Source organism: Leptosomus discolor, chromosome 2 (assembly GCF_034619465.1).
Source record: "Leptosomus discolor isolate bLepDis1 chromosome 2, bLepDis1.hap2, whole genome shotgun sequence".
Lineage (NCBI taxonomy): Eukaryota > Metazoa > Chordata > Aves > Leptosomiformes > Leptosomidae > Leptosomus > Leptosomus discolor.
In genome coordinates this window covers 78194301-78205285 of record NC_141392.1, presented here as the reverse complement: position 1 = coordinate 78205285, position 10985 = coordinate 78194301, and positions in this window count along the sequence as shown.

The following is a 10985-nucleotide window of genomic DNA, read 5'->3' as shown; positions in this document are numbered from 1 at the left end:
TCTTGCACATGTTTGTCCTGTATTGAAATTTTTTAAACAACTCTACATTAAGTCCCAGAATAGTTAAATATCCAGGAACATATTATTATCCACTGTGCACAAACATAGCTCTGGGAAGAAGTTCAGTGTTTGAGGTTAGGGGAGAATGCTGGAGCTGACAAAATTCAGATGCTAATGATAATTAATTTATGTAGTGGCAAAGATAGGTGCACTGCCAGGTGCTTTACAGGCAGATAAGATCTGGTTTCTGCTTCAGTGAGTTTACAATCTGAGGCCCTGGTTTTGCACATAGTTATACACATGAGTTATGCCACCAAGTGCAGTGACACTACTCATGCATGTGAAGTTACTCACCTGTAGTGAGCGTATCTGTGTACAGTTTCAACTACATTAGCTTTTCAATTGATTTCGTGGTGAGTCAGTAATTGTTTAGTGTGATAATTGAAGTTACTTAATAAACTCTGCAAGTCAGAAGTAAAAATAAAACACAGGAGTCACCCTTCCTTAAGGGAACTGAAAACTGAGATTTTTCTGGTAAGTTTTTTAGGATGCAAACAATCCATGTTAGATCTGTCACTTTCATGTCACACTGGCTTAAATTATGTCTATTTGCTTACAAATCACACAGAGAAAAAAATCACCTGATAATTGGAAGGGAAAAGTGTTATTCCCTTCCTCATTTGTTGCGATGCTGATCTTGAGGCCACATTAAGAGTGTTTCTAGTGAAATTACTTTCAAGTCTGGGAAAATTTAATCAGCAAAGGCCTTGGTAGCTGTAAATTTGTGGCAACAGTCCCTAATTCATCTTGTAATTCTGTGACAGGCTCTGAATTGCCCGTATTTGGCCAGGGATCACCTCAGTGGACAGTTAATGAAAGAGTAGAGGGAACTTGAAGGTCAGTTGCACTGAATTCTTTTTTCTTCCTGGATGTGTCTTTTTTATTGCAACCTATATAATTTATTAAACAAAGCCCTTTTTTCTTTCCTGCAAAGGCAAATCTGTCCCTCTTTGTTTATCTGCCTTCTTTCCTTGAAGCATTTGTAAAATCGCCAAAAAAAGTCTCAAAATAAATGTTTCTGTTGAAATTACTAGACAGAATTACACTCTAGCCAGTTTATATTTCTTGTCTGAGTGTGGTCATGAGAGTAAAACAGCAACAGATGCTGCAAACAGGTATGTTTTTGAGAGTGGAATTTATACATTAACATGTAAATCTAATCTCAGTACAATGAGAAGACTTTAGTTATTGGCTCAAGCCCAGAATAAATGAATTTAAACTTCAGAAAACCATGAGACGCTAATCAAAATAGCAGCAGAAAATGCATTTGGGTCTGCTGGATTCAGACTAACCAGCAGATAAGCTGGAATATCTTTTTTTTTAATTGAAACACTATAGTAAAAGGGTGCTGACTTAGCAAAACACAGGATTTTCTTGTGACGTGTACAGCATAACAGATGTGTTGAAAATAAAATGGAAAAAATCAAAGAGAGGGGCATGGAATAAAAATTATAATGGCCTTTTCTTTTTCTTCTTTCCTCTTTCTTATTGAATAAAGTAAGTGCCTGTTAATACTATTTTCTCTTTTTCAGGATCTTTTCTTTCTTTGGAGGACATTAGCCTTACCTCTTGTTTTATCTCATTCACTTTCTTCCTCAGAGTACTTTCTGTCTTAATCTTCTCCCTCTAGCTTATTGCTCCACCTTTTTTGCCTCCTTTTTCTATCATTTTCCTACTGCCTTTTTTTTTTTTCCTTCATTTTGACTTCCATTCCAAATGCAGTGTCTTCCAACCTCAGAGTACCCTTCTCCTGTTCAGCCTGTGTCAGGAAAAAAAATTTGTAGGGCTCACCATGATTTGACACTTCAAGATCAAGTGTTTCGAATGACCACTGTGGCTACATCGGAAAAGGAAGTGTTGGTAGATGAAGTAGTGGTTTTTCAGAACCTAAGCTGTTGGCATCCTTTCAGTCACAAGAAGATCACTGCTACTTCCTTGCAGGTTGAATTCAAAATACTTTGCAACTTTTGGGAAGCTTCATTTACTATTAAATTAAACCTACAAACCTACAAATTAAATTAAACCTACAAGAGGTGAGTACATTTAATTAAAACTAGCCATAAGAATTACCTGCATTTTTATGGTTATCATCTAGTTAACGATGCCCTTAATGTAAATACAGTACGACAAGCTTTTCTCTTTGTAAACTTAGGATTTCGTGTCACTTTTTAATAGGCTTCTGAAGCACACATCCATTTGACTAGCTCTGATACAGCAGAGGTCATTAATAGCTGCAAGACCTGCTGCTTCGTGTGCACTCGCTGTGCCTGTCTCAGGTGGTGGGACATCTCTTGTGGACGGTCTGATTGTGACCACTTGTTATTTACCAGCACCAGGGGATTCCCAGCTTCAGCACTTTTGCAGATCACAAATGTGGAAGCAAGATGATGCCTTCTACCTTGGTCATGCTGTTGTGTCTGTGCAGACAAGAGGGGGTTTTGCCTGTATTGAACCCTTTCAAAATGATGCCAACACAATCTCAGTCAAGTCCTGTGGAACTAAAATGGTCTTGCACAAACCAATGTGGGGAACAAGGCGGCCTCTCACAGTGTTAGCAGCACTGCATTTCTACACGTGCTGAGTTTCCAATATTTGTACAAGAAGCCACTCTGAGAAGGTTGATTGGAAGTGGTTAGGATTGTTTTGCACCTTGATTTTGCATATTTCTGTTTAAAACAGAGTAAGTGGTTGTATTTGAAATGCTGGAGTTGACAGTAACTGCAGAGTAGAGATTGCTTGGAGGAGGACATGAAAATCTTCCATTTGTAGAAGGTTATTGTTAATGTAATGTAATTATGTGTCAAGCTTCAAAAACCATCATGTGCTACATGTTTATAAAGTACTTTTCTTAATGGTATAAAAAAAATCCAATAACAATGCGAGAAAATTCTCATTGTGAGAGGAGAAAAATATTAGTGCCTTTCCTGACAGGGTTTCTTTTCATGAGAGATTCCTCTCTGGAACACTAATCAAGTCCATTCAGAAGGGCCTTAATTAATTTAATTAAAATCTGTCAGATCAAACTGATTAGCCTGACATCCAGCCTGGCAGGAGGAAGGAGGCCGGTACACGCGTTGTAACTGTGTTGAGGTGGGCTTGCCTTCTGCAGAGACGTATGGCCGCTGCAGTGATCAAAGCCGTCTTTCATTGTCATCAGAATAAATGTTATGGCTCCCCCAGGCAAATTATCCAGTTTCTTTTTGTTAGGAAATATTTTGTACCTCTGGAGCCCTGGCAGCTCAGGAGGGGATGGCAGGTACCTGGCTCTGCGTGTGATTGAAGGGGAGCACCAGGTGACCCTTCCTACCCTTCTGACAATGGGAGAACAGATTAAACATTTTTCATCCCTTCACCATCCTCTGTCTTAGCTGTTTGCCATGACCACTGCTGCATGGGCAGGAGAGAGAGGACATGTTGGCAAGGGTGGCTGTGCATGTTGATAGAGAGCGTGGGTATTACTGCAGCAGAGCCTTCCAAGGAATGGTGTGTCCATGTGGGACACTTCCTTTCGAGGACTAAACTGAGGTGGGAGCCGAGAAACTGCACCCTCTGCTATCTGGCTGTGCTCGTCCAAATTAGGAGGAACTACCTCAAACACATAGGCTTCTTAATCCTACAGCTGCTAATAATGATGTGTGGTTTCTATGGCAAACATCAGGGCAGCCAGTGCAATCTGTGTTTGTAGCCCTTTCCCCTTCCCCTACCCCACACATGTCCTTGCGGAGTATCTCTCATCTTCAAAGCTTTTTTTATAAACACTTTTATCCATCGTTATAGAGGGATGGATCCATCAAAAGGGTAATAGCTAGTAAATGCTCAGGTTTTTAGGCCCAAATCCTGCAGGCGCTTAGGCATATGTTTTAGCTTTATGTACTGTAATTCAGGCTTCAGTGGAAGCATTCGCAGTGCATGAAGTTAAGCATATGTGTATGTTAGGAATTGCAAAGATTAAATAGCATTTCTGTTTGCTGGAAATCAAAAGGTAGATGAAACCAGTGACCCCAGCTACAGAGGAACTTGAAAGACTTGCCCACAGAAGACCTGCCAGTGACACATGTTTGGTCTTTATTTGTGAGAAGGACCTTTCTTCTGGCAAAATGCTAATGGGCCAGTTTCTCTGAAGGTGAAAGTCATCTGAGGCATCCAGTTCCAGTTGCAAAGGCACAGACATGGTGAAAGCATCTTTCTACAGTTTAGCAGTTATGTTTCCGATTTTATACTTGGGCTTGACTGAACTTTTTGCCAGTGAAATGGTAGAGATGCTTTGTTGGAAGAAACAGAACGTAAGTTTTGTCTGCAGATATTTTTCCTGACTTGTAGCGTCCTGATATTTTCTAGCCGTGTCAGTTGAATTGATACTGATATCCCTGAAACAGGCAAGGTAGCTTTAGTTTGAACAGTGAGCCTGCAGTAAAAAGAGTATGTTTGATCGGTTTAGGATCTTACCACTGGAGAAGCATGCTTTATGGAATGATTCAGGGTCATAAGGGTAGGGCAGACAAATAAATAAGAAAATAATCCACCAGCCAATATATTTGGCTTTTTTGAAATAAAGTAGTATTTTACCTTCTCTCCTATCTAAGCGTAAGCTTAGACGTGTAGACACATTTTTCCCTACCTACTAAGGGCTTCTTTGATCCTGATCTAGTATAATCTGCGTGCTGGCCCAAGGATCCACCCATGATGAGACCTTTTTGCAAGGGAAGGTATTACACAGTGTCTGCACAGTCTTTGTCAGTGACTAAACTCTATCGGTTTCTTCCTAGTGGAATACCAGAGTTTTATAATTGTTTTTGTTCTTGCTTTTACTGGGGTCTCTTCCCTGGTATCTTCCCAATTTCTCCATTATTTTTGTCTTAAGATAATACTAAACTGAATTTAGTTCAACTGTATTCATTAAATTGGATTCTGCTCCAAATTTTATTTTATGCTTAATCATCAGGTACCTAGCTTGAAAAACTTCCAGACTCCAGTCGTGTAACTGAGAGTCAGTAGTTGGTTCAACACATTGATATAATGCATGTTTATAGATACAAATGGGCAACAAGAAAGAATTTTTAAAGAGCTATTTCTTGGTAGGATTTTATAAAATTTGTCTCTTCCCATAAAACAACTGTACTAACTGTATGTACTACTTGAGTCAGAGTGATTTTTATTTTTATTTTTTCTTCATCTTTTCCTTTCAGCTAGCCTAATATTTGTCAGGAAATAACACTGGACATTATTGATCTATTTTTTTCTTTTCTTCCTGGCTCCTAGGTCACAGTTTAGGCCCTAGTTCAGCAAAGTACTTAAGAAGAGGCTTATCTTTAAGCACATGTTCAAGTCTCAGCGGAGTAAATGAGAATTAAGCAAATACTTAAGTACTTTACTGAATAGGGATAGAATTAAGCATGTAGTTGAATGTTTTGCTGAATCAGGGCCTTAAAATTAAAAATTAATCTTATTTGTGCTACAAAGATTGAAAAGCTAGGCACTAGATTTGGATCCTGAATTAATATAAACCAGGAACAGGGTAGCACCAACTGTCACAAGAAGAAGGGTGTATAGGTGTAAAAATGGGGTAAAGCTGGGGTTGTTAAAATTGTGGGTAGGACATAGGAGAGATGCGCGTTCAGTTCCTACATCTGTTTTAGACTAAATTGCTGGAGACTGACAATCCCTTGTGCTTCAGTCCTGGCGCCGGTGAGCCTTGGCATGCACCAAAAGCCCTATAATGTTAATAGCTGCTGTGATAAGTCTGAAGTTGCAGGAGAAGGGGCTTAATCTTTCTAAGCCTCAATACATACTCTACGTGTCCTGAGAAGTAAAGGTAGTGCCACGTCCCTTCTTTCACTTTGTGTCTCCCTTCTCCATCTGATTGCAAAGTCTTTGAGGTGGTGAGGTTTCTTTGTAGGCATTTACGTGATGCCTGGCATGGTGCTCTTGCTTGTGGCTTCTAGATGGTTTTGTAATAGAAGTCCATAATAATTAATCTTATGCATTGGGCTTGACGAAATAATTTGTGTGACATGACGGAGTACCATTGCAGCTAAGGTTTTTTGTCAAGATTTAGGTTAATAATGCAAAATAATGGCAGCACTAAGTAGTTTTCTGACCAGCATGAGTACATTGTGAGACTCTAGAGGAAAGACTTGAAGAAGCATGGTAACTTTGCACCATTTTTTAGGAGGACAGCTGCTGTTTTCAGCCTCTAGAGTTGAACAGTTTATGGATGAATGTAGGGGAACGTTTGCGTGGACTGGTTTTAGGGACGTATGTTAAATCTGCAGACATTTAATGTGAGTTTTTAGTGCCTGAGAATTCCTTCTGAGCAGTTTTTGCTATCGGTAATAAACATTTGAGTTGTGCAAGTGAAGTATTTGACAACCGTTATTTCTACAAACATGGAGCTTGTGCCCAAGGCTGGCTCAGTGTGTGCATCATAATGTTCTGTGTTGTGGCAGTCAGTGTTACCCATTAGCGATGCTGAGAGAAGACTGACTGGCCCAAGTGCTCCTCTTAAACTGAGCCTCATTTAAGGATACCTTAACAAGTATGCACAGCGAGTGTAATACAATCTGTATGAGTGCTAGCTAATGGTTAACCGGCTCTGTTGAACCTGTGCTCCTTAAACAAACGCTATCAGTGTGGGATGAGTTGTCTTATTTCTGCAGACAGGCGTAGTGCAGGTTGGAGACTAATGCTTTCTTCTTAGGAGTAGAAGACGGCAGGAGGGCTTTCACTGCCTGCTCAAACAGGGATGGGAAGGAAGGCATCACGTTACTAGAGCTGCTATTTTCAAATAAAGACAGGAATGATGAGGGTAGTGGGGTCTCTGTCCTGAAGTTCGTAGGGTGGCTGACCTCAACTCAGCTGTTACTTTGATTTTTTAACAGACTGTTGTCTGAACAGGTGCTTGATGCAGTCTAAAGCTTCTCAGGATAGTTGGCGTAACTTTGCTTTCAGGCTTTGAGAAAGGGGAGAGAACTAGGCAAGATCATGCTTTACGCAGGAGGTTACTGTGTGGAGATACTCTGTACGGTGAATGAAGGGGCAAGATAGTGCTGAAACTTTGTGAGCTTTCTGTACAAGGCAAAAACCTAATAGATCAGGTGAGTCAAAACTCCGTGGATCTTGCTTATATGCTGGGGGCTTTGAAAACTGAAATTGCTTGTCATAAGGCATATGGGATAACATTCGTGTTTTTTGAACTTTTACGAAGGTAAAAATTTTCACTTTATATATGGGAGAGACCTCTCACCCAAGCACCATTCTTGGAGTGACAGCATTGCATGGTCAGCTTGGTTTATAAATGGGTTGAGTTAGTATCTTTAATCTGAACGGTTCTTCAACTGTTAGGAAAATGCTGGTTCTGGATGAGTCGTAATTGTCTTATTTATTTTTAAATAGCAAACACAAATCCCCTCTATGCATTTGAAATAAGAAAAGTAGGCTTTTGTTGAGCATAAGCAAAGTATTCACTGCTACAGCTGGAAACCCAGAACTCAGCATGGAAGGCTTCAAAAGAACATCTACAGCAAAACCAATGTATTTTGTGTTTTCACAGTAACAGGCAGAGCAAGTTGCTATTTCAGTTTTTTTGACCATGGCTAGTAGGAGATACATTAAGTACTTCAGAAATTTTCTCTTTGTGATTATTTTTTCAGACTAATTTTTCCTCCCTTGATGACTTAAGTGACCTACTTCTACAAACAAATGAGATTGTTGGCTTTGAATAAAGTAATGGATTTATAACTGCATAGCTTCTACTGCTCACAATAGAAGCCTCTGTTCAGGACACAAGCTTAGAATTTGATGCATTTAAGGTATTTTTATTGACCAGATAAAAATTCTTTGTTAATACATTGTTGGGCATTCAGCTCCCTCTTCATTTAGGTTATCTTTGGAGCAGAGTGAGTACATTTAATTCAGTGAAGCTCCCTGTGACTTAGAGCATTAAACATGTGACAAGATACAAAATCATGGGAGAATTAAAAGATAACTCTCTAATTTTTGTGTTTATTAACAGTATGCTTCATTTGACTTTGGTTGCACTAAAGCTGTGTCAATGAAGTTAATAGTAAATGTCACTTTCTAGTTAACATGTCATGAAAATCTCTGGAGTACTTCATGATTATTTTAAGAATCTTTCATTCATAAAATAAATACATAGCTGTAAATCTTTCCTTATTTAGTCTTTTAAAATTACTTTCAAAGAACAAAACCTTAATTTGTAGCCTGAAGGTATTTTGTTAAAATAATTTTTTCTTGACAGACTTATTCATGCATGAGTATGGTTTGATATGATAACTGAACTGATTTATAATTGAGAATGAAATAAAAGTGAAGGTATTTTAAACAGATCAATGAAGTATTGACAGGTCTGAAACAGATGATTTTGGTTTGTGAATTCTCCAGTCACTTTTTTCTTAGGCAGAAAAATCACACTTGGACTATTTCTATGAATTATTTGAGTAACCGCAGAGAGTTTAAGATAATAAATCAAAATTTTTGAAGCGAATCTGAAATTCCTGAACGGGAAGGCTGGTTTTGGACTCCATGTTTGTGAAACAAAAATGCATTAGTATTTGCAGGGAAAATCCTCTTTTAAGCACAGTGAAGTTATAAATATTTATCTCCTTAATACCTTTTTGGATTAAAGTAATAAAGTCTAAAATGACTTTATGAATGCAAGTTTAAGGTTTTTTTGTTTTGTTTCACTAACATGCATTTTATGGAGACTTTATGAGTTCCAGTGCGCCTTCCAAATATTGACAGTGCTGGGGCTGGATGGAAAGTTCAGACCAAGTCTTGAACCTCCTCCTGTTGGTTCTACAGACTGTCTGGAGTCCAAAGGTTATGAACTGCTTGTAAACTATCTCCAGAATAAAAGCCTGTGTGCCAGGACATCAGTGCTGGTATTGTGTTCTCTATTCTTTTCCTAATTTGCAGTTTCTCCCCACCCTGGCCCCGTGGATTCTCAATGGCCTGAATTGCTTCAGTCTACTTAATTCAGTGAGGCTATGCTAATCGGTGTCAACTGAAAGCCCGTCCTGAAACCCCAAGACTTTTCAGAGATGTTAATTCGCTTAGTACTATAAAACTTTAAAAAAAAAAAAAAAAAAGAAAGAAAGAAAAGAAAAGAGTAGTTCTAAATTGTGCACTCCTGAGGCACAGACATTAAACCCCTGGATTCAGCAAGCTCTTTAAGTGCGTACATAGCTTTCAATGGTACTGATTTAACAAAACTATTTTCTTTAACATTAAGCACCACGTACAAACGTGAGGTAACTGATGTAATTTGTTACCAGTAAAGGATGTCTTTGCAGGTTTTTTTTTTCTTTCTTGGGTCTGGCAGCATAAAGATTAAAATTTACATTCAAAATACTCTGTACAAGATCGGCCCAGTGACCACTGAAGTCAACAAAAGTCTTCCTGTGAATCCGAATTTAAGATTAAATTTTGCTTTTCTTAGCTCTGCAAGATGCGCCTGCTAAACTAAATAAGACCATTTATGTCCTTAAACATGAGGCAGTAACACACTGCTCAACCTATGGGTTTCCCAGAGTGGATGTGGAACTCTGTGGTGGTTACCTGGAGGAGAATCTTGAAGCTTAAGTTAGGTCCTGAGGCTCTCCAGGTGGCTCACTGGGGGAAGATACTGCTCAGGAGAGGACTCCCAGCAGGCAGCAAGCTCAGCCAGAAGCATCCTGAGTTCAGTTCAACAGTACGATTTGTGCATTTTTGTAAACTGGAGGAAGGGATATAGTCCAACCCCATCCTCCCCCCAATAAACTGAATTGCTTCTCTATGCTTTGGATATCCTTTGAGGATCTGGGCTCCACCTCTCAGGCAGAAGTGCAAATTGGTAGATTTCTTCAATGTAATTAAAAAAAAAAAATGGTTCTAAATGAACGTTTCTGCCTGAAGCCCTTTTCCAAAGAAATACTTTTGCTAGACAGACAGGGAGCAATCACTTACAGCAGCTTTCCACGGGCAATCACTGTACCAATTTTACTCCCAACTGTGATAAATTTACCTCTGTTTCAGTTCATTAAGAAAACTTCAGCAGGGAAATGCAATTTCTCCTCATTGTGTAAACACAACAAATAGCACTTCTCTCTTTTGACTGTTGTTTTTCAGACATGAAATTCCTGATAAATGGATCTAATTTAATATAAAAATTAAAAAATCACAACACTTTTTTTCCCCCCTGCATCAGTGTGTAGTTTTTAGTTTGTAACAGAGTATGTAGGATCAGTGGTTCATCAAAGTGATCAAAGGTCCAATGAAGGCAACTTATGTGAGTCTTTTACTCTGAACTGATCCTCAGCGATCAGCTTAAACTTGTCACTTTATTTGCCAGAAATAACTATTTTTTTGTAAAATAGCTTTTACAGAAAACTTCTTTGTATCAGAGTTTTTTAATGTTACTGTGGCATATGCCTCATGGGTATACTCTAAATACCCTTCATACCCAAGAGTGATCTCAATGATAAAACATTTTACACGGCTTCAAACGTTCTTAACTCTTAGCAAACTAACCCCAAATTTAGTGTGTTAAATATTTTCCACAAATAGGCCTGCGGGCTTTTAATCTGCAGGTCTGTTTTGTACAGCATGCAGTTTCCAGGTGCTCAGTATCTTGAGTGCTGCGTAACCCGTATCGTGTGCACAGCTATCTAATCTCGCGGGAGGTGAGAAGCTGTAATTTGTGGGGCGTCTTATCAAAATACAGAAAACTGATGTGGAAAGAATGGCGATTAAGCCATATTTGGCCCATACAGTCTTAATTCTGTTTTAAAAAATAGGCAGCAATGAATGAATAACCTTCAGAGCTGTTAAAACATTGCAGGTTGCATGGTGCGAAGGCGAGCCCTGCGAAGGTGAGCTGCGCAGGGCACCAGCGCCTGTCACTCGCCAGGGTCTGAGCATCCCCCCCG